This window comes from Rhinoderma darwinii, unplaced genomic scaffold (genome assembly GCF_050947455.1).
Source record: "Rhinoderma darwinii isolate aRhiDar2 unplaced genomic scaffold, aRhiDar2.hap1 Scaffold_677, whole genome shotgun sequence".
Classification (NCBI taxonomy): Eukaryota; Metazoa; Chordata; class Amphibia; order Anura; family Rhinodermatidae; genus Rhinoderma; species Rhinoderma darwinii.
The window spans coordinates 67,409-90,939 of NW_027464235.1; the positions used below are offsets into that span (position 1 = coordinate 67,409).

General features: G+C 45.2%; 5 non-coding genes and 1 pseudogene across 5 annotated transcripts; all 6 read right to left on the reverse strand.

The window, feature by feature from the left end:
- Window positions 1-3,590: 3,590 nt before the first annotated feature.
- On the reverse strand, window positions 3,591-3,781 carry LOC142728454 (U2 spliceosomal RNA). The gene has a single exon (XR_012877598.1). It is a non-coding gene; the product is annotated as a U2 spliceosomal RNA (small nuclear RNA).
- A 1,230-nt stretch (window positions 3,782-5,011) lies between these two features.
- LOC142728469 (U2 spliceosomal RNA) lies at window positions 5,012-5,201 on the reverse strand. Its single transcript, XR_012877608.1, has one exon. It is a non-coding gene; the product is annotated as a U2 spliceosomal RNA (small nuclear RNA).
- A 6,243-nt stretch (window positions 5,202-11,444) lies between these two features.
- On the reverse strand, window positions 11,445-11,635 carry LOC142728453 (U2 spliceosomal RNA). The gene has a single exon (XR_012877597.1). It is a non-coding gene; the product is annotated as a U2 spliceosomal RNA (small nuclear RNA).
- A 1,234-nt stretch (window positions 11,636-12,869) lies between these two features.
- Window positions 12,870-13,060, reverse strand: LOC142728449 (U2 spliceosomal RNA). Its single transcript, XR_012877593.1, has one exon. It is a non-coding gene; the product is annotated as a U2 spliceosomal RNA (small nuclear RNA).
- A 1,246-nt stretch (window positions 13,061-14,306) lies between these two features.
- On the reverse strand, window positions 14,307-14,497 carry LOC142728450 (U2 spliceosomal RNA). The gene has a single exon (XR_012877594.1). It is a non-coding gene; the product is annotated as a U2 spliceosomal RNA (small nuclear RNA).
- Window positions 14,498-15,735: 1,238 nt separating this feature from the next.
- Window positions 15,736-15,938, reverse strand: LOC142728480 (U2 spliceosomal RNA; annotated as a pseudogene).
- Between the last annotated feature and the right edge of the window lie 7,593 nt (window positions 15,939-23,531).

Here is a 23,531-nt window from a genome sequence, read left to right on the forward strand (position 1 = left end):
CACTCCATTCTCATATTCAGCTCTTTATATTTATTCCTACGAATTGCAGCTTTTTTATATCCCCATTTTTTAAAGAATTTCCTAACTTCACCCTTCATCCAGTCCCACCATTCTAACATATTCGCAAAATTTCTTTTTTTCCACTTCCATCCCACATACGCACGCTTAAAATCATCCATCACTTTTTTATCTTCAAGCAACCTGATATTCAGCTTCCACACCCCTTTACCATACTTTAATTTTGTATTCCCCTCAAAAAAAGCACTCATACTCACGTGATCAGTAAACATCACATCATCTTGGCGGAAAGATTTACATACCAAATTTTTGAAAAACACCCGGTCAATCCTGGATGTCACCCCACCCCCCTCTGCTCTAAAGGTTGCGGGCGGCGGCTTACCTAAAAACATTTCAGATGCGTCTACAAAAGAAAAATCATTAATTAAATTATTTAACATTTTACCCGACACATCCATCTTAGCCCCTTCGGTAACACAATTGAAGTCCCCCACCCACACAGTAGGGATCCTACCAGGCAAAAAAATACTCAATTTTTCTAACAACTCTACTCTATCCCCTTTACTTGTTGGCCCATACACATTTATTACCCTGACCTTCCACCCTCTATAGCTTATAATTGCAGATAAGCATCTACCCGCCTCCACCACAGTATAACTATCAAATTTATAATCCTTATTCCCCAATAAGATTCCCACACCATCATTTTTATTTTTAACCGAGCCTGACCATATACTTTGGCCATATTGCCATTCTTTTTCATCTAATGCATCAGAGATGCCACATTCTTGCAAGCAAAAAATATCAGCCCCTAGATTTTTAAGGAAATCTAGTGCTGCAATTCTCCTAGGCCTAGATTTAATCAGCCTGACATTCAGGGATAGGACATGACATGTGATTTTGGCAGCCATGTTTTAATCTGGAGATGAAAACGTTGAACAACAAGCCCATCTTTTCCTCAGCCTTTTCCTTCTTGAGGCTGGCAATCCAACGCAAAGATAGAGCCTTCCAGATCCCCTAGAAAAGGAGTGTCAAAAGAAATACTAGTCACAGGATACACGCCGTCCCTCTGTGGACTCGCACTTCCTTCACTTGATGGTGAAAAGTTTGTTCTCTGCCTTTTTGGAGCCATCCCAAACTCCTCTTCACCTGGTCTCACAACAGCTGTTGCAAAATCACCCTGCTCTCCAGCCACCTCATGAGCCTCCTCTGCCTCCTCCCACACAATCACTGGGGTTATGGAGACTGAAGTCTCAACCTCACCTTCACCTTGCAGCCCGGTTTGCTCATCAGAAAGAGGGGGAAGGTCTTCTTCCACAGGTGATATTTCCATCACTCCACCCTCCGCACCTGCAACTACAATTTCCTCAGACAGTGGACTTTCTGCCTGGATAATTGGACCAGCAACCTCAGGATCTTCAGGTCTCCCAGCAGGCCTCTGTCTGGCCATATCTGCATAAGAACGCTTAGGACAATTCCTGAAGGCGTGTCCTGTCTGTGCACAGAGGTTGCAAACGATGGGGTTGGTACAAACCTTTGACTCATGGCCCACCTGGCCGCATTTCCCACACCTTTTTCCTTGATTACAGGACTCCAGTATGTGTCCAAAGATCTTGCAGTTCTTGCAAAAGAGAGGGGGGTTAGGGAAGAAAAGATAGCCCCTGTCCCTGCCAATAGAAAAGTTCAAGGGGGGTCTGCTTAGCCCATCAACCCCTTCTGGATCCCTCTTAAAATTAACAATAAATTTGTACTTGCCACTCCAGATTCCAGCCTCGTTGAGGATCTTGTTGGAAAAGACCACAGACTCACAATGGCGGAGGAGGAAGGCCTCAATGTCCGACCTTGGCACATGGGGATTGTACATGAAGACAACCAAAGGGACATTCCCATCTTCATAGAGGAGAGTGAAAACAAGACCATCCAAAGCAGCATTGTTGCGGTTCTTCTTCAAAGTGTTGTAGAAATTTAGGCAGTCGCTCCTAGAATTAAGCACAAGGGTATAATGACCCACCTTATGTTCCTGGAGGCAGAGGATGGCAGGGCGAGGGATCTTCAGAGCTCCAAAAATAACTTCGTCCACCAGACGTCCAAGAGGAAAGCGATTCTCCAATCCAGCTGTAGCATTGATGCGGATTCCAAACTTGACCCGGAGATCTCCGGTCCTGGGATATACGATCTGAACGCCCATGATCGCCTTCTTTGTCTCCTGGCTCACCCCCTAAAGCAGCAGGTGGCTTAAGCTGGTAAACCAGCGATGCCACAAGGCCAAGGGCGAGCACACAGACGGACCTCCTGACCAACCCCTTGAGATTAGCCAAAAGGCCGAGAAGCGATAACCCGAACGGGCCGCGCGTTGCCCGAGCCTGCCCGATACTGCTGTTCAGCCCTTGCAGCGATTCAGCCTACTTCTAGGCAATTCCATGGGGCCCTGCAGGCTCACACACTCACAGCTACACGGGAGGTGAATAAAGGCCGGAGAGGAAGCCAGACAGGATTTGCTTCTTTTGCTTGCACCACAATGCAGTGCTGAAAGAGGAGGAATCTACATAAAAACGCCTTCCTGGCAACGCCCAAATGCCCTGCTGCCATGCAGATAAACACTGGCAGCGGCAGCAAGTGCATGCCCACAGCCACCCCTTGTTCCTTCACACCTTGTATCAGCTGTAATCCAGTCCAGTCCAGTGCTGCCTGCTGAGCAGCACTGACCAACACTGCCTGGGCCCAGGCTTTTATCTCTGAGGCCCCATTATGATGTCAGAAAGCTGGCTCTGGCTCCTCAGGGCTCCACTATGACACGTGCAAAGTTCCGTCTGAACTTTATATAAGACGGTGCGGCTCAGTCAGTCACTCAGTGTTGCCTGAGAGGGCAACACTGCAACAGCCGGCCGCCAGGCTGTCTTTTTTTGCACAGCTAGTTGCCTCCAGGAGGCCACAAGAGGGAGACAAGGGACTGCAAAATGGAAAATAAGCATCCACCAACTTTACAGACAACTTCTCCTTGCTCCTACAACCTCCATCCTTGCACAGTTTGTTATTCTTCTAGGTAACATAGTAACAAATCCAAATTGCTGCTCTCTTTGTAGGCAAGCAAGGCTTTGTTGCAACTGCAATTCTTACTCCTTCTTGAAATGTAGGGACGACAGTACATTCCATCACATCCATCTAGTGTACACAGGTAGGTCCATTGTGGCGGGCGGGCGGGCGGGCGGCTTTAATGGCTGTTTGCTGTTCCCCTACTCCACTCCACTATTTGACTGTGGTGCTGCATCAATCAGTGGCTGGCTCAGGTGCAGCTCTTTAACTTACCTAAAAGGGAGGGCGGAGAGAAGACAAGGAAGGTGAATGAGCTGTTCCAATGTGAAATGCCGGAAACACAGACACACAGACGACACAAAACAAGAGGTGGCAATGTATTCATTAATTGCATTTAATCAATTAGCTCATTATCACTCATGCATTGTCCAACAGGTGTTGAAATAATGGGATTAAAAGGGGAGATCCCTTCAGAAAGACAGAAACAATGGCAAACACAAAAAACACTTTTGGAATCTGATTTTAGTCAACACATAAGGAAAGGGTGCAACGGTCCTGGAAATACTGCAATACCAGGTCAATGCGTGGAGTGGACAGAGCAAGCTCTATTTCCATCTCCCTGTTCTAAAAATCCATTTAATATATGGTCCTCAGATAGGGGACGTATCAGATATTAAACTGATAAGAACAGATACTACACTTGATCTTAGCCAAAAGGCCGAGAAGCGATAACCCGAACGGGCCGCGCGTTGCCCGAGCCTGCCCGATACTGCTGTTCAGCCCTTGCAGCGATTCAGCCTACTTCTAGGCAATTCCATGGGGCCCTGCAGGCTCACACACTCACAGCTATACGGGAGGTGAATAAAGGCCGGAGAGGAAGCCAGACAGGATTTGCTTCTTTTGCTTGCACCACAATGCAGTGCTGAAAGAGGAGGAATCTACATAAAAACGCCTTCCTGGCAACGCCCAAATGCCCTGCTGCCATGCAGATAAACACTGGCAGCGGCAGCAAGTGCATGCCCACAGCCACCCCTTGTTCCTTCACACCTTGTATCAGCTGTAATCCAGTCCAGTCCAGTGCTGCCTGCTGAGCAGCACAAACCAACACTGCCTGGGCCCAGGCTTTTATCTCTGAAGCCCCATTATGATGTCAGAAAGCTGGCTCTGGCTCCTCAGGGCTCCACTATGACACGTGCAAAGTTCCGTCTGAACTTTATATAAGACGGTGCGGCTCAGTCAGTCACTCAGTGTTGCCTGAGAGGGCAACACTGCAACAGCCGGCCGCCAGGCTGTCTTTTTTTGCACAGCTAGTTGCCTCCAGGAGGCCACAAGAGGGAGACAAGGGACTGCAAAATGGAAAATAAGCATCCACCAACTTTACAGACAACTTCTCCTTGCTCCTACAACCTCCATCCTTGCACAGTTTGTTATTCTTCTAGGTAACATAGTAACAAATCCAAATTGCTGCTCTCTTTGTAGGCAAGCAAGGCTTTGTTGCAACTGCAATTCTTACTCCTTCTTGAAATGTAGGGACGACAGTACATTCCATCACATCCATCTAGTGTACACAGGTAGGTCCATTGTGGCGGGCGGGCGGCTTTAATGGCTGTTTGCTGTTCCCCTACTCCACTCCACTATTTGACTGTGGTGCTGCATCAATCAGTGGCTGGCTCAGGTGCAGCTCTTTAACTTACCTAAAAGGGAGGGCGGAGAGAAGACAAGGAAGGTGAATGAGCTGCTCCAATGTGAAATGCCGGAAACACAGACACACAGACGACACAAAACAAGAGGTGGCAATGTATTCATTAATTGCATTTAATCATTTAGCTCATTATCACTCATGCATTGTCCAACAGGTGTTGAAATAATGGGATTAAAAGGGGAGATCCCTTCAGAAAGACAGAAACAATGGCAAACACAAAAAACACTTTTGGAATCTGATTTTAGTCAACACATAAGGAAAGGGTGCACCGGTCCTGGAAATACTGCAATACCAGGTCAATGCGTGGAGTGGACAGAGCAAGCTCTATTTCCATCTCCCTGTTCTAAAAATCCATTTAATATATGGTCCCCAGATAGGGGACGTATCAGATATTAAACTGATAAGAACAGATTTTTTTTTTTTTTTTTTTTTTTTTTTTTAAAACCATTCAGTTTAACTTAAAGCAACAGTACACAAACCATTTTGCATTTTAAGGCATAAGTTGCCTTAGTCGTACATCATCATGGCTATTTTATTCCAAACAATAATAATCAAGACACAGAAAGGATCATGAAGGACAAAAATAAAACAGAAATAAATCTTATCAATTAGCTATATTTCACCAACCTTCTCCACTTCTTAAATTTCCATACCCCCTCTGCGTCTATACCACCACCGCACTGACTATCCCAACGATAAACTACGTATAGTCTTGACAAAACCATCCTCACACACTCACCAATGGGTACCCACTTATGTTTGAAAACACCTAAATTACGTACATCCCATAAGCTTTCCATTATACACGCCATAATCAACCATAAGATCCTATCACTTACTCTGTTACAAGCCCCTATAGCAAACATCGCAACCTTCCAATCCACAAACTTCAACCCAGCCAACTCCTTACAGACGCCACCCATCCTCCTCCATACCTCATACGAATAATTGCAGTCCCAAAAAAGATGCCTAACAGTCTCCCGTGAATTACACCCAACCCTTGGACACACCTCAAATCTAACTAGCATTCTCCACCTCTGCACATCTCTAACAGGCAATATATCATGCAACGCCATCCACACTATGTCCTTTTGTCTATTGGACATACCTCTCACGCCTAACTTCTTCCAAGTATCCACGACATCCTCTCCTCGCAAACCCACAATATTACACACAACCTCATTCACACACAACCTTTTTAGCACAGCCTTCTTATCCAGAAACCCACCCATAGGCACTGCAATCAAATCATATTTCCTAATGAACCTTTCAATCACAACATACCATACCGGACATACATAAGCAACAGGCACAGTAGCATCTCTCTTAAACCAATTTAACCCATAAAGCATCCAACCGGCCATATACCTTACCATATACGCACTCTTATTTCCTTTCCCCAAGAGCCCCACCACTATTTTAATATAATTCAACCCAAGAAAGACCTCCACATTCGGAAAACCCAAACCTCCATTCTCACAAGACTTATAAACATACTCACGCTTCAACTTTTCCATTTGACTTCCCCACAGAAAAGTAAAAACCATTTTCTCTGACTTTTTGATTTTCCTACTAGCGGAGGGAAAAATACTAGCCACAAAAACCAAAATAGACAAAATCACTGCCTTAATTATCAACACCTTCCCTGATAAAGTCAGGTCTCTAAGTCTCCAAAAATTCAATTTCTTCTCAATCCTCTTGCCACATTCATCCCAACTCTCATTCCCTCTCAAGTCCTCATTAAACTGTATCCCCAACACTTTTACTGCACCCACTTCATTCCTCACTCCCTCCATACTTACCCTCCTATCCCCAAAGCACTTAAAGACACACTTATCCCAATTCACCTTAAAAGCTGATGCCCCACAAAAAAAATCCAACCATAATTTTGCTCTATTCAACCCAACCATACAATCACTCATAACCACAACATCATCCATATAACCCAGAATTTTAACGTATTTACCTCCACTCCCTGGGATCAAAAGACCTTTCACCACTTTATCTTTTCTTACCAAACACATCAAACTTTCGATCACACAAATAAACAAAACTGGGGACATAGGACACCCCTGTCTTACCCCAGATCTCACACATACTTTTGAACTTAAATTACCATTCACCAACACTTCACTTGACACATCCCTATACAAACACTTCACACCTTCCAAAAACCTCACTGGGAAGCCCATCCTAACAAGTACAGCAAACATAAACACATGCGACACTCTATCAAACGCCTTTTCGAAATCTAACGCAAGCATCATACACTTCTGTTTCCTACTCATACAGTCACCAATCAAATCTCTCAGCAAAACCAAATTATCAGACATACTCCTACCTGGCACAGCACAGACTTGATCTTCACCCACAACCTTTCCTACCACCTCACGCATACGGTTAGCCAAAATTTTGCTAAAACATTTATAATCCACATTCAGCAATGAAATCGGTCTCCAATTACCCAAACACTTCTTATCCCCTTTCTTATAAATCAAAACAATCACACCCTCTTTCATAGACTCACACAAAACCCCCTTATCCCATATAAACTTACATACTTCCACCAAATCCAACCCTACTATCTCCCAGGCCTTCACATAAAATTCCACAGGAATACCATCTTTACCAGGTGTTTTATTTTTCCCGGCACTCATTATCACTTTCTTCACTTCTTCAGACGTTACATCCTCATTCAACCCCACACAATCCTCCTCTCTAAGAACATTTTCCAAACCATTCAAAACCTCATCCATCAACCCGATATCAATCCACTTTTTGCCATATAGCTCTGAATAAAACGATTCCACCACTTTTAACACATCCATACCCACTATACGCTCCCCCTTCGCATTAACAATTTCATCCATATCATCTTTCTTACCACACATTTTCTTGAAAAAAAACCTTGTGCATTTTTCATTTTTATCTAAGTACTCCACTTTAGACCTGAAAATAATCTCCTTTCCCTTTCTTTCCAAAACTTGCTTTAACTCGTTCCTTGCCTCCTCTAGCAAATCACTCATATCAATTCCCTTCTCACCCATCTTCCGCAACCATTCTATCCTAATATTCAATTCCTTATACTGGTTACGTTTCCTAGCAGCCTGCTTATATCCCCATCTCACAAAAAAAAATTTAATCTGCCCTTTCATCCAATCCCACCATTTAAGCACATCCACAAAACTATCTTTTTCTCCCTTCCACAAATCATACTTTCGTTTGAACTCATCCATCACTTCAACATCCTCCAATAATCTAATATTCAACTTCCACACCCCTTTCCCAAAACAAAGTTTACTACTTACCTCCACCCATACCCGTAAACATACATGGTCTGAAAAAGGTACCTCATTCTGAACCATCTTATTACACACTAAACCCTTAGATATGCAAATACGATCAATTCTTGACTCAATACCCCCTCTATCTGATTTATATGTTGGCGGTGGTGGTTTACCCAATGACAATTCGGCTGCATCTATAAAAGAAAAATCAGATATAAGTTGGTAAAGCTTTTTCCCAGTTACATCCAGACCATCCCCATCAAAAGAACAATTAAAGTCTCCCAAAAAAAAGGTAGGAATCCTTCCAGGTAAGAACAGACTTAGCTTTTCCAACAGCGCCAGCCTTTTTGCTCTATCTATAGGACAATAAGTATTCACCACCCTAACCCTAACTCCCCTACAACATACCACTGCAATTACACATCTACCTGTTTCCACCACTGTATAACTCTCCAGATCCATACCCATATTTCCTAATAGGATCCCCACCCCATCATTCTTATTGGAAGTAGATCCTGACCAGACATACTGCCCATATGGCCAATCCCCCTCCCCCAGTGACTCAGATATACCACACTCTTGCAGGCATATGATCTCTGCCCCAAGATTCCTAATATAGTCCAGCACAACAGCACGTCTAGGCTTTGATGTAATTTGCCTGACATTCAAGGATAAGACATTAAGTGTAATTTTGGGGTCCATATTTTGATCTTTTTCCGTAGATATCCACCAATACCCCACTGTTTAATCAGCCTACACCTCCTGGTGGCTGACAACCGGACACAAAGATAGCTTTGTCCACGTCTTCTCCTAAAAAAGGAAAGTCCTCAGGAAAATGAGAAATGGGGTAGACTCCCCTATCCGGGCTCACTCCATCTTCACTCAGAGGAGACAACATGGTGCGAAGTCTCTTAGAAGATGAACCTCCTTCCTCCTCCTCAGAAGGCCTCACAAGTGCAGTTGAAAAGTCCCCTTGACCACCTTCACCTTGTTGGTCCACCAGAATTCCTTCCCAGGAAAAGACAGGTGATTTGGATAAAGAACCATCCACCTCCCCATCACCTCTTAACCCAGTCAGGTCGTCAGAGGGGTGAGGCAGGTCTTTCTCAACAGGTGCTACCTCCATTTCATCAGCCAGCGTATTTCCAGACCGATTTAACTCAGGGAGAGTCCCATCAGACACCTGGGCAGGCACCGACTCCTCAGTTCCCTGGGCAGCTGGGCCCTGAATCACATTAGACCTCATACTGCCAGGTTCACCTGCAACTACTTCCGCCAGAGTCCTAACCCTTCTGTTTTTAGCACGCTCTGGACAGTCTTTAAAGGCATGACCCACAATGCTGCACATGTTACACACAATTGGGTTTTTGCAATCCTTGGCCAGGTGACCGTCCTGATTACATTTGTTACATGTAACACCTTCTTGCGTACAATCTTCCTGAACATGGCCATATCTTTTACATTTCCTGCAAAACACAGGAGGCTGGGGAAAAAATAAGTAGCCTTTGTCCCGGCCGATGGCAAAATTCCTAGGAGGGTATTTCACACCCAGAGGCCCTGAAGGATCCTCCTCAAATCTCACAAAGAATTTATGCTTCCCTGTCCAGAGGGATTCAGCATTTAACACCTGGTGAGAATAGCTGACGTAAGAGCAGTACTTCTTTAAGAAGGAAGTAATATCATCCACCATCACATAAGGATTGTACATCAAAACAACCAGTGGAACATCGTTGTTATATAAAACGGTGAAGATAAGTCCATCCAACCCAGGGTTTTGCAAGTTAGCATTAATTGCGGCATACAAGTTGTAACAAGCATTCAAACTTTTAAGAACCAAAGTGAAGCGATTACCTCTGGGATCTTGAAGACAAAGGATGTCGTTCCTACTCACGTTGAGGGTCTTGAAAATGACTTCATTCACCTGGTGTTTCAATGAAAAAAGGTCCTTCTTGTTCAAGGGTACGTCAATGCCAAATCCATTCTTGATCCGGGTTTCCCCGATCCCAGCGTATCGAAGCCTAGCTCCCATGATCGCTCGACAGTTGATCACCCAGCCTACCCCCTTATAGCAGCAGTTGGCTTAAGCCACCGAAGTGGCGATGCCAAAAGGCCAAGGGCATGACATGCTGACCTCCTCTTGACACGGGATCGTGCCAAAAGGCCGAGAAGCGATAACCCGAACGGGCCGCGCGTTGCCCGAGCCTGCCCGATACTGCTGTTCAGCCCTTGCAGCGATTCAGCCTACTTCTAGGCAATTCCATGGGGCCCTGCAGGCTCACACACTCACAGCTACACGGGAGGTGAATAAAGGCCGGAGAGGAAGCCAGACAGGATTTGCTTCTTTTGCTTGCACCACAATGCAGTGCTGAAAGAGGAGGAATCTACATAAAAACGCCTTCCTGGCAACGCCCAAATGCCCTGCTGCCATGCAGATAAACACTGGCAGCGGCAGCAAGTGCATGCCCACAGCCACCCCTTGTTCCTTCACACCTTGTATCAGCTGTAATCCAGTCCAGTCCAGTGCTGCCTGCTGAGCAGCACTGACCAACACTGCCTGGGCCCAGGCTTTTATCTCTGAGGCCCCATTATGATGTCAGAAAGCTGGCTCTGGCTCCTCAGGGCTCCACTATGACACGTGCAAAGTTCCGTCTGAACTTTATATAAGACGGTGCGGCTCAGTCAGTCACTCAGTGTTGCCTGAGAGGGCAACACTGCAACAGCCGGCCGCCAGGCTGTCTTTTTTTGCACAGCTAGTTGCCTCCAGGAGGCCACAAGAGGGAGACAAGGGACTGCAAAATGGAAAATAAGCATCCACCAACTTTACAGACAACTTCTCCTTGCTCCTACAACCTCCATCCTTGCACAGTTTGTTATTCTTCTAGGTAACATAGTAACAAATCCAAATTGCTGCTCTCTTTGTAGGCAAGCAAGGCTTTGTTGCAACTGCAATTCTTACTCCTTGAAATGTAGGGACGACAGTACATTCCATCACATCCATCTAGTGTACACAGGTAGGTCCATTGTGGCGGGCGGGCGGGCGGCTTTAATGGCTGTTTGCTGTTCCCCTACTCCACTCCACTATTTGACTGTGGTGCTGCATCAATCAGTGGCTGGCTCAGGTGCAGCTCTTTAACTTACCTAAAAGGGAGGGCGGAGAGAAGACAAGGAAGGTGAATGAGCTGTTCCAATGTGAAATGCCGGAAACACAGACACACAGACGACACAAAACAAGAGGTGGCAATGTATTCATTAATTGCATTTAATCAATTAGCTCATTATCACTCATGCATTGTCCAACAGGTGTTGAAATAATGGGATTAAAAGGGGAGATCCCTTCAGAAAGACAGAAACAATGGCAAACACAAAAAACACTTTTGGAATCTGATTTTAGTCAACACATAAGGAAAGGGTGCACCGGTCCTGGAAATACTGCAATACCAGGTCAATGCGTGGAGTGGACAGAGCAAGCTCTATTTCCATCTCCCTGTTCTAAAAATCCATTTAATATATGGTCCCCAGATAGGGGACGTATCAGATATTAAACTGATAAGAACAGATACTACACTTGATCTTAGCCAAAAGGCCGAGAAGCGATAACCCGAACGGGCCGCGCGTTGCCCGAGCCTGCCCGATACTGCTGTTCAGCCCTTGCAGCGATTCAGCCTACTTCTAGGCAATTCCATGGGGCCCTGCAGGCTCACACACTCACAGCTACACGGGAGGTGAATAAAGGCCGGAGAGGAAGCCAGACAGGATTTGCTTCTTTTGCTTGCACCACAATGCAGTGCTGAAAGAGGAGGAATCTACATAAAAACGCCTTCCTGGCAACGCCCAAATGCCCTGCTGCCATGCAGATAAACACTGGCAGCGGCAGCAAGTGCATGCCCACAGCCACCCCTTGTTCCTTCACACCTTGTATCAGCTGTAATCCAGTCCAGTCCAGTGCTGCCTGCTGAGCAGCACTGACCAACACTGCCTGGGCCCAGGCTTTTATCTCTGAGGCCCCATTATGATGTCAGAAAGCTGGCTCTGGCTCCTCAGGGCTCCACTATGACACGTGCAAAGTTCCGTCTGAACTTTATATAAGACAGTGCGGCTCAGTCAGTCACTCAGTGTTGCCTGAGAGGGCAACACTGCAACAGCCGGCCGCCAGGCTGTCTTTTTTTGCACAGCTAGTTGCCTCCAGGAGGCCACAAGAGGGAGACAAGGGACTGCAAAATGGAAAATAAGCATCCACCAACTTTACAGACAACTTCTCCTTGCTCCTACAACCTCCATCCTTGCACAGTTTGTTATTCTTCTAGGTAACATAGTAACAAATCCAAATTGCTGCTCTCTTTGTAGGCAAGCAAGGCTTTGTTGCAACTGCAATTCTTACTCCTTCTTGAAATGTAGGGACGACAGTACATTCCATCACATCCATCTAGTGTACACAGGTAGGTCCATTGTGGCGGGCGGGCGGGCGGCTTTAATGGCTGTTTGCTGTTCCCCTACTCCACTCCACTATTTGACTGTGGTGCTGCATCAATAAGTGGCTGGCTCAGGTGCAGCTCTTTAACTTACCTAAAAGGGAGGGCGGACAGTAGACAAGGAAGGTGAATGAGCTGTTCCAATGTGAAATGCCGGAAACACAGACACACAGACGACACAAAACAAGAGGTGGCAATGTATTCAATAATTGCATTTAATCAATTAGCTCATTATCACTCATGCATTGTCCAACAGGTGTTGAAATAATGGGATTAAAAGGGGAGATCCCTTCAGAAAGACAGAAACAATGGCAAACACAAAAAACACTTTTGGAATCTGATTTTAGTCAACACATAAGGAAAGGGTGCACCAGTCCTGGAAATACTGCAATACCAGGTCAATGCGTGGAGTGGACAGAGCAAGCTCTATTTCCATCTCCCTGTTCTAAAAATCCATTTAATATATGGTCCCCAGATAGGGGACGTATCAGATATTAAACTGATAAGAACAGATACTACACTTGATCTTAGCCAAAAGGCCGAGAAGCGATAACCCGAACGGGCCGCGCGTTGCCCGAGCCTGCCCGATACTGCTGTTCAGCCCTTGCAGCGATTCAGCCTACTTCTAGGCAATTCCATGGGGCCCTGCAGGCTCACACACTCACAGCTACACGGGAGGTGAATAAAGGCCGGAGAGGAAGCCAGACAGGATTTGCTTCTTTTGCTTGCACCACAATGCAGTGCTGAAAGAGGAGGAATCTACATAAAAACGCCTTCCTGGCAACGCCCAAATGCCCTGCTGCCATGCAGATAAACACTGGCAGCGGCAGCAAGTGCATGCCCACAGCCACCCCTTGTTCCTTCACACCTTGTATCAGCTGTAATCCAGTCCAGTCCAGTGCTGCCTGCTGAGCAGCACTGACCAACACTGCCTGGGCCCAGGCTTTTATCTCTGAGGCCCCATTATGATGTCAGAAAGCTGGCTCTGGCTCCTCAGGGCTCCACTATGACACGTGCAAAGTTCCGTCTGAACTTTATATAAGACGGTGCGGCTCAGTCAGTCACTCAGTGTTGCCTGAGAGGGCAACACTGCAACAGCCGGCCGCCAGGCTGTCTTTTTTTGCACAGCTAGTTGCCTCCAGGAGGCCACAAGAGGGAGACAAGGGACTGCAAAATGGAAAATAAGCATCCACCAACTTTACAGACAACTTCTCCTTGCTCCTACAACCTCCATCCTTGCACAGTTTGTTATTCTTCTAGGTAACATAGTAACAAATCCAAATTGCTGCTCTCTTTGTAGGCAAGCAAGGCTTTGTTGCAACTGCAATTCTTACTCCTTCTTGAAATGTAGGGACGACAGTACATGCCATCACATCCATCTAGTGTACACAGGTAGGTCCATTGTGGCGGGCGGGCGGGCGGGCGGGCGGGCGGCTTTAATGGCTGTTTGCTGTTCCCCTACTCCACTCCACTATTTGACTGTGGTGCTGCATCAATCAGTGGCTGGCTCAGGTGCAGCTCTTTAACTTACCTAAAAGGGAGGGCGGACAGTAGACAAGGAAGGTGAATGAGCTGTTCCAATGTGAAATGCCGGAAACACAGACACACAGACGACACAAAACAAGAGGTGGCAATGTATTCAATAATTGCATTTAATCAATTAGCTCATTATCACTCATGCATTGTCCAACAGGTGTTGAAATAATGGGATTAAAAGGGGAGATCCCTTCAGAAAGACAGAAACAATGGCAAACACAAAAAACACTTTTGGAATCTGATTTTAGTCAACACATAAGGAAAGGGTGCACCAGTCCTGGAAATACTGCAATACCAGGTCAATGCGTGGAGTGGACAGAGCAAGCTCTATTTCCATCTCCCTGTTCTAAAAATCCATTTAATATATGGTCCCCAGATAGGGGACGTATCAGATATTAAACTGATAAGAACAGATACTACACTTGATCTTAGCCAAAAGGCCGAGAAGCGATAACCCGAACGGGCCGCGCGTTGCCCGAGCCTGCCCGATACTGCTGTTCAGCCCTTGCAGCGATTCAGCCTACTTCTAGGCAATTCCATGGGGCCCTGCAGGCTCACACACTCACAGCTACACGGGAGGTGAATAAAGGCCGGAGAGGAAGCCAGACAGGATTTGCTTCTTTTGCTTGCACCACAATGCAGTGCTGAAAGAGGAGGAATCTACATAAAAACGCCTTCCTGGCAATGCCCAAATGCCCTGCTGCCATGCAGATAAACACTGGCAGCGGCAGCAAGTGCATGCCCACAGCCACCCCTTGTTCCTTCACACCTTGTATCAGCTGTAATCCAGTCCAGTCCAGTGCTGCCTGCTGAGCAGCACTGACCAACACTGCCTGGGCCCAGGCTTTTATCTCTGAGGCCCCATTATGATGTCAGAAAGCTGGCTCTGGCTCCTCAGGGCTCCACTATGACACGTGCAAAGTTCCGTCTGAACTTTATATAAGACGGTGCGGCTCAGTCAGTCACTCAGTGTTGCCTGAGAGGGCAACACTGCAACAGCCGGCCGCCAGGCTGTCTTTTTTTGCACAGCTAGTTGCCTCCAGGAGGCCACAAGAGGGAGACAAGGGACTGCAAAATGGAAAATAAGCATCCACCAACTTTACAGACAACTTCTCCTTGCTCCTACAACCTCCATCCTTGCACAGTTTGTTATTCTTCTAGGTAACATAGTAACAAATCCAAATTGCTGCTCTCTTTGTAGGCAAGCAAGGCTTTGTTGCAACTGCAATTCTTACTCCTTCTTGAAATGTAGGGACGACAGTACATTCCATCACATCCATCTAGTGTACACAGGTAGGTCCATTGTGGCGGGCGGGCGGGCGGGCGGCTTTAATGGCTGTTTGCTGTTCCCCTACTCCACTCCACTATTTGACTGTGGTGCTGCATCAATCAGTGGCTGGCTCAGGTGCAGCTCTTTAACTTACCTAAAAGGGAGGGCGGAGAGAAGACAAGGAAGGTGAATGAGCTGTTCCAATGTGAAATGCCGGAAACACAGACACACAGACAACACAAAACAAGAGGTGGCAATGTATTCATTAATTGCATTTAATCAATTAGCTCATTATCACTCATGCATTGTCCAACAGGTGTTGAAATAATGGGATTAAAAGGGGAGATCCCTTCAGAAAGACAGAAACAATGGCAAACACAAAAAACACTTTTGGAATCTGATTTTAGTCAACACATAAGGAAAGGGTGCACCGGTCCTGGAAATACTGCAATACCAGGTCAATGCGTGGAGTGGACAGAGCAAGCTCTATTTCCATCTCCCTGTTCTAAAAATCCATTTAATATATGGTCCCCAGATAGGGGACGTATCAGATATTAAACTGATAAGAACAGATTTTTTTTTTTTTTTTTTTTTTTTTTTTTTTTTTTTTTTTATTAAACCATTCAGGTTTTTTTGAATAAAACCGAGAACTGTAGTTGTTCAAACCACCTCTCTATTTTTCAAAAAATCTCATCACTCTGGTTCATTATTTTATTTTTCCATCAAATACAAGATAAATCAAACAAATTCCTCAAACTAAATACCTCCATTTCAACATTCGCCATATCCCTTCCGCATCCATACCTCTTTCTAGATCCCATTTATAATAAAAATACAATTTAGCCAATACCATACTAACCACATCCTCCATCTCAAATACTTCTCTTTTATACACATTCAAATTCCTCGTATTCCACAATACTTCTTTCACACAAGTCAGAAAAATCCACAACACTCTATCCTTTTCACTACCCAAACTACACAAACCAAACAAGACAATTTCATACGTCAAAACCTTCAAACCAGTCAATTCTTCACACAACCCACTCAACTTTTTCCAAACATCCTTTGCATGCTTACACGACCAAAACACATGACTCACATCCTCATCATCCCCACAACCTTCTCTCGGACACCTTTCAGATGCAACCAAACCTCTTCTTTTCTGAACACTCCTTACAGGCAACACTCCATGTACCGACATCCATAACAAATCTTTCTGCTTATTTGAGACATTATACGTAACAATCTTCTTCCACACAGACTTAGACTCCTTCGAATTCAAACCATTTACAGAACACATCACATTATTCATACACATACTTCTCACAACATTCTTTTCACTCAGAAATCTCTCCATTCTTACATCCTCTAGCTGGAATTTTTTGATAAATTTTTCTACATACAAATACCACCCTGTGCACTGAAAAGCAATTGGTTTACATAAATTCCGTTTTTCCCACCTTAAACGCTGAATCACCGTTCCAGCTAAATACTTCGACATTCTAGAAGCCTTGGATTCTTTAAATAAAAGCTCAACAAAAAAACGTACACAATTAATTCCAATGAAAATCTCCAAATTTGGGAAATCCAAGCCTCCATTACGTCTGCTTTTCATTAGAATTTCTCTCCTTGCCTTCTCAATCCCGCTCCCCCATAAAAAAAGGAACAAAACTCTATTCACTTTTTTTAACATAGCAACAGCAGGAGGAAAAACCAAAGCAACATATAAAATCATAGGTAGAATAATGCTTTTGACAATTAAAACCTTCCCCGAAAAAGAAAGATCCCTCATTCTCCACATTTCCAACTTTCTCACAATCCTACCACCTAACTCATCCCAACTTTCTCTCCCTTTCAACTCATCATCAAACACAATACCCAAAATTTTCACACCATTCACCTGTTCCATATCAGGATCACTCACCCGTTCATTACTGAAGAAAAATTTAAATTTGCTCTTACCCCAATTTATTTTAAAAGCAGACGCAATACAAAACATATTTACAATCAACTTCACTCTGGACATATCATACACTGAATCACACAATACACAAATATCATCCATATATCCCAAAGCTTTCACACGCTTTCCATCACACCCGGGCACCACCAAACCTTTCACAACCTTATCATTTCTAATCATTTGCAACAATGGTTCAATCGCACAAATAAAAAGGATGGGAGACAACGGACAACCCTGTCGCACACCAGACATAATACTAAATGATTCTGAAAAAAACCCATTCACCTGCACACAACTCTTTGCATTCGCGTATAATTTCTTCAACAAACTCACAAACTGAACCGGAAAACCCATTCTCTCTAACACTTTGAACAAAAACACATGCGCCACACGATCAAACGCTTTCTCAAAATCTAACGCACACACAATCACCTTCTTATTCCGACCCTTACAATCCTCAAGCATGTCCCGCACCAACGCCACATTCTCATGCAATTTCCTTTTCGGTACCGCACATACCTGATCCTCATCAATCACACACCCAATAACATTCCTCATACGATTCGCAATCAGCTTGGCAAAAATTTTATAATCCGTATTAAGCAAAGTAATTGGTCGCCAGTTTTCTAACCGTCTCTTATCTCCTTTTTTATGCAACAAAACTACCATACCCTTCTTCATCACATCACACATATTCATCCCAGAAAACAACACTCTCATAACATCTATAACATCCTTCCCAATTATATCCCAATATTTCCCATAGAACTCAGCTGGTATTCCATCGATCCCTGGAGACTTATTTTTAGCCATACTTCCCACCACATCCTTTACTTCACCATCCATAATCTCACCAAGCAAAGACTCATATTCACTTTCAGGAACAAAATTACCCACAATATCCAAAAACTCCTCATCATCACCCAGATCACACTTCTTCAAATCATACAGTTGTTTATAAAAATCAGACACCACATCAATCACATCCTTACCAAACACCTCTTTATCATCCTTATCCAATAACACATTCATTCCACTTTTCCCACCACACATTTTTTTAAAGAAAAATCTAGTGCACTTCTCGTGATTATCTCTAACCTCCACCTTAGATCTAAATATTATTTCTTTCCCTTTCTCTCGGAACCACTCCTTAATATCTTTTTTTGTTTTTTCCAAATCGTGTCTTACATCCATACCCAAATTTTTACATTGTTGAAGGAACGTCATCCGCATATTAAAGCGTGAATATTCTAATCTTTTCCTTCTCGCTCTTCTATACCCTATCTGTCTAAAGAAACCACCAATCTTTTTTTTCACCCATACCCACCATTCACACACATTAGAGAAAGAACTTTTCTTCCTAACCCAAAACCCATATTTTTTCCCAAACCTAGTTTTCACCCTTTCATCACTCAGAAAACTAACATTCATCTTCCATACCCCTCTACCATAAAAGAAATTATTTATAACAAAAACCCCCAACAAACACTCGTGATCTGAAAACCACACTCTCTCCTGCGCATAATCTACACATTTCATTGCTGAAATAGAAAAAAAGAAAAAGTCCAGACGAGAATCTGTTCTTCCGTCATCGGCATGGTAAGTAAATGGACCTGGTTTCCTGGTGACAGCGTCCTGCAAAGCAAAGTCCTGCAAAATTTTATTCCACAAAACTCCAGTGACATCCACATTAGACTCTGTGGACCCAGCTCGGGCCTGCTTCTCCAGGATACAGTTAATGTCACCAACAATAATTACAGGAACTTTACCATGAAGAAAAAATTTTAAAGAATCAAAAAGTGCCAACCTATCAGTTTTCACAGCATGGCCATAGATATTAATTAGCCTAAACTGCCACCCCTTATAGGATAGTAACACACAGACACATCTTCCTTCCTGTATAATTTGAGTCTGTTTGATGACAAACTCATTATTTTTAAAAAGAATACCAATTCCATCATTCCTATTTGTGGAAGAAAAAGACCAAATTGCTTCCCCAAACTTCCATTCTTCTTTCCTAGGCATTTTTGACAAACCACATTCTTGTACGCAAACAATGTCACTGCCCTTAGAGGCCAAAAAGTCCAGGACTGCAGCACGCTTGTGAGCAGAGGAGAACACCCGTACATTTTGTGAGACAATTTTTAATCTCAAAGACATGCGGGCATAGTATTGTTAGTGCAATGGAAAGCCATGGAAAAAACCAGAACATATCACGTCCCAGGGAAATACATCGCTCTTTCCAAATTTGCCACATTGACTTCACTGAGGAAACCTTCCCCAGGAGAGCTGGGTACTTCTGAGGCCACCTCAGATGACTTAGGGCTAGAACTGGAGTCACTATCCAGCAAAGAAAAAGGATTTGCATGAGCAGAATCTTCCAATAAGCCTATCTTAAGTCTCTTCACCGCCTTTCCAGACTTCCCCCTTTTTGAGACAACTTTATGGAAGATTTCCGCACTAGTGGCACTAGGCATCCTGGCCTCCTTCTCGTCCTCCTCCGATATTGACCACTCCACTTTTGCTGAATCGTCCATTTTTGACTCTGGGCTAGAAAAGGACAAAATTTGCATACTTGCACCGTTATCAGGGTATGCACACCCACTAGGTGGCGCTGTGTCTTTACCTTCCATAGGTATAACCCCAGGTGTCTCATCAACAGTTGGCTCTGCAGGAGGGACCACACCCAACTCCATGCTGTCAGTATGTGAGGTTAGAACCTCTCCTAATCCAGCTTTCCCAGGGTCCTGAGAAGCAGCCACAGAAACATTGCCAGCTGGCTCTGAAATTACCTCAGAAGAGGCAGCAAGGGAACTTGTTGTTCTCACCTGTCTGCCCCATGTTCTTCTCTCTTGTCCTAAGAAAGGAAACACCTTTGGACATTTCCTACAGGTATGACCAGGCAAACCACAAATATCACACCTGGATGGGGAAATACATGCACTAGCCTCATGTCCTGTTTCCTTGCAATTTCTGCAAACTTTGCCTTTGCATGCATCTTTGGTATGCCCGTAGGAAAAACATGATCTACAAAAGCATGGCATATCTTGGTAGTACAGATATCCCTTATTCCCACCAATGGAAAAATTAGCAGGAGGATTCATCACTCCTCCAATACAGCTGGAGTCAGGTTTCAGCCTGACCCAGTACTTGATATCACCATTAAAGACTCCCCATAGGTTCTTCTGCTCCACACCACCTCTAACATGGGTACAGTAATGAGCTAAAAAAGCCCTGACCAGCCTTCTATCCAAAAATGGGTTATACATATGAATTGTTATACATTTCTCCACTGTAGAAAAAAGAGGTTGCACTTCAATGGATGTTAATGCCTCATGCATGTGTTTTTCCTTTAGCAACTGAAAAACGTTTAAACAGTAGGCGGCCTCAAAAAAGGATACATCATATGTAGCAATATTGCTGAAAGCTTGGATACAGAATACCTCTACCAACTTAACTCCAGCCAGGTCCAGAAGGATGTTCTCAATGATATGTCCAGTATCAACTTCGTCTCTCCTCTGCTCATTCACCACGAAACGGATAGTGTTACGCACAGCTGCCATCTTGAAATGGAATGCCCAACGGCACGATGATCGCTCCCAAAAACGTCGGATAGGACTCCACGAAAGACCGAACCCCCGGCCCAGACCAGGCAATAAACCTGATCTGAGCCAAAAGGCCGAGAAGCGATAACCCGAACGGGCCGCGCGTTGCCCGAGCCTGCCCGATACTGCTGTTCAGCCCTTGCAGCGATTCAGCCTACTTCTAGGCAATTCCATGGGGCCCTGCAGGCTCACACACTCACAGCTACACGGGAGGTGAATAAAGGCCGGAGAGGAAGCCAGACAGGATTTGCTTCTTTTGCTTGCACCACAATGCAGTGCTGAAAGAGGAGGAATCTACATAAAAACGCCTTCCTGGCAACGCCCAAATGCCCTGCTGCCATGCAGATAAACACTGGCAGCGGCAGCAAGTGCATGCCCACAGCCACCCCTTGTTCCTTTACACCTTGTATCAGCTGTAATCCGGTCCAGTCCAGTGCTGCCTGCTGAGCAGCACTGACCAACACTGCCTGGGCCCAGGCTTTTATCTCTGAGGCCCCATTATGATGTCAGAAAGCTGGCTCTGGCTCCTCAGGGCTCCACTATGACACGTGCAAAGTTCCGTCTGAACTTTATATAAGACGGTGCGGCTCAGTCAGTCACTCAGTGTTGCCTGAGAGGGCAACACTGCAACAGCCGGCCGCCAGGCTGTCTTTTTTTGCACAGCTAGTTGCCTCCAGGAGGCCACAAGAGGGAGACAAGGGACTGCAAAATGGAAAATAAGCATCCACCAACTTTACAGGGGAACAGCAAACAGCCATTAAAGCCGCCCGCCCGCCCGCCCGCCCGCCACAATGGACCTACCTGTGTACACTAGATGGATGTGATGGCATGTACTGTCGTCCCTACATTTCAAGAAGGAGTAAGACCCCATTTAGTAAAGACACATGACACCGAGGTTGGATGTGAAATGGCCACAGCAGCCGTTTATTAATTTCACAGTTTTATAGAAACAATTTAAATCCGAAACATTCGGATAACTAGTTAGGAATCCACCAGAGAATTCCTCCTAATAATTCACATGACCCAACATGGGTCAGAATCATAAATAACAATTAAACGTTAACATTAACCCGAGCAGAGGAAGTCCTTGAAGCCCCTTCAGATGTTCCTTTCAAGAACACACCGAATTAGCCATCTGCAAACCACCAATTACCTCCAGCCGTAAACCAGCTCGGAAGCACCGTTCACCTCTGCAGATGGCTCCAACCACTAGAAGTCCACTTCAAGGGGATAACACCCGATGAAGCCCTCAAGTGATATACCGACCACTAGAAGTCCACTTCAAAGGGATAACACCCGATGAAGCCTTCAAGTGATATACCTTCTACCAGAAGACCACTTCAAAGGGATAACACCCGATGAAGTCTTCAACCATGTACCTTTTTTGGGGGACGCATACCCCCGATGCGACCCCCCCACCATTTTGTACTGACTGGCCTCAAGGACTCCCCCCGCCACCGCGAAACAGGCCTTGACCACCTTAAGCCTGTGAGTTCCTCCACACCACCACCGCCCTTTCTATGCCTTCTGCTATCGCCAAGCTCCAAAGATCAATGCCAACCTCGGTCAGATGAACCCCGTCACTTCTCCAGAAATTCCCCACTCCTGACTCCAAATCCCTATGCCTCACGCAAATGCCCCCGTTCTTTGCCACAAAACGAGACACCGCCCGGTTAACTTTTATGCGAGCCTTATTGACTCTCTCCACCGATCTAGCTAACCGCCAATGCTTTCTTGGGACTATGTCCGACCACACTACCACCAACTTGGGATAAGATACCCACAAACACAACATATCATGTTTGATATCCCGCACCAACTCACGAAAAGGGCGGACTCCTAAATCATTCCCACCCACGTGCAACACTAGAACCTCCGGAACCCTATCAAGCCGCACATATGTCTGGAATTCCGCCAACACCCTGTTCCAAGACATACCTCTAAAACCCAGCCAATGCACAACCGCATCCTGTCGCGGAATGCGCAACTGGCGACCATCCGGGCGGACGTCCGCCCTCAAAGCCCCCCAGTGCACGTACGAATGACCCATCAACCACACCAGACAAGGAGGCGAATCTGAAACGGAAAACACAGTTAGGCACCACCATATAACATTTTCAAACATAAACAACAAAATTACAACATATGGGGGCGGACATAGGACTTAAACCTCTTAGACTCCCAACGACCAATACGCCTCACCCCCTCGTCATCCAACCCCCAGCGCCCCGCTTCCGTTGCTGCGCCAATCCGGAAGGAATGAGATGAATATGAGCCTGCCGCAACCCCCACTGCCGTCAAACATTTTTTAAATACAGCTCCAAACTGAAACCTGGACAAAAACGACCCGTCCTCATGACGTAACAAAGGCAAATCTGGAGACCCCCTGTTTCTCGTAAAACCCCGCATGCACTCCACTGGACACATGACCGACCCCGGGAGAGCGAACAAAACTATCAGTTTACCCTTCCCTACTTGGTCAGTTTTAGATCTACGCAACCATACCTCCAGCCGATCTGCAAAAAGGCTCACCTCCCCAGATCTCAGCCCCCCTGCCTGTTTAGTACTTGGCGACACCAACTCACCTATTCTAAATGCTCCGAAGAACGCTAACGAAAAAGCCAACCGGAACAGATCCATTTCAT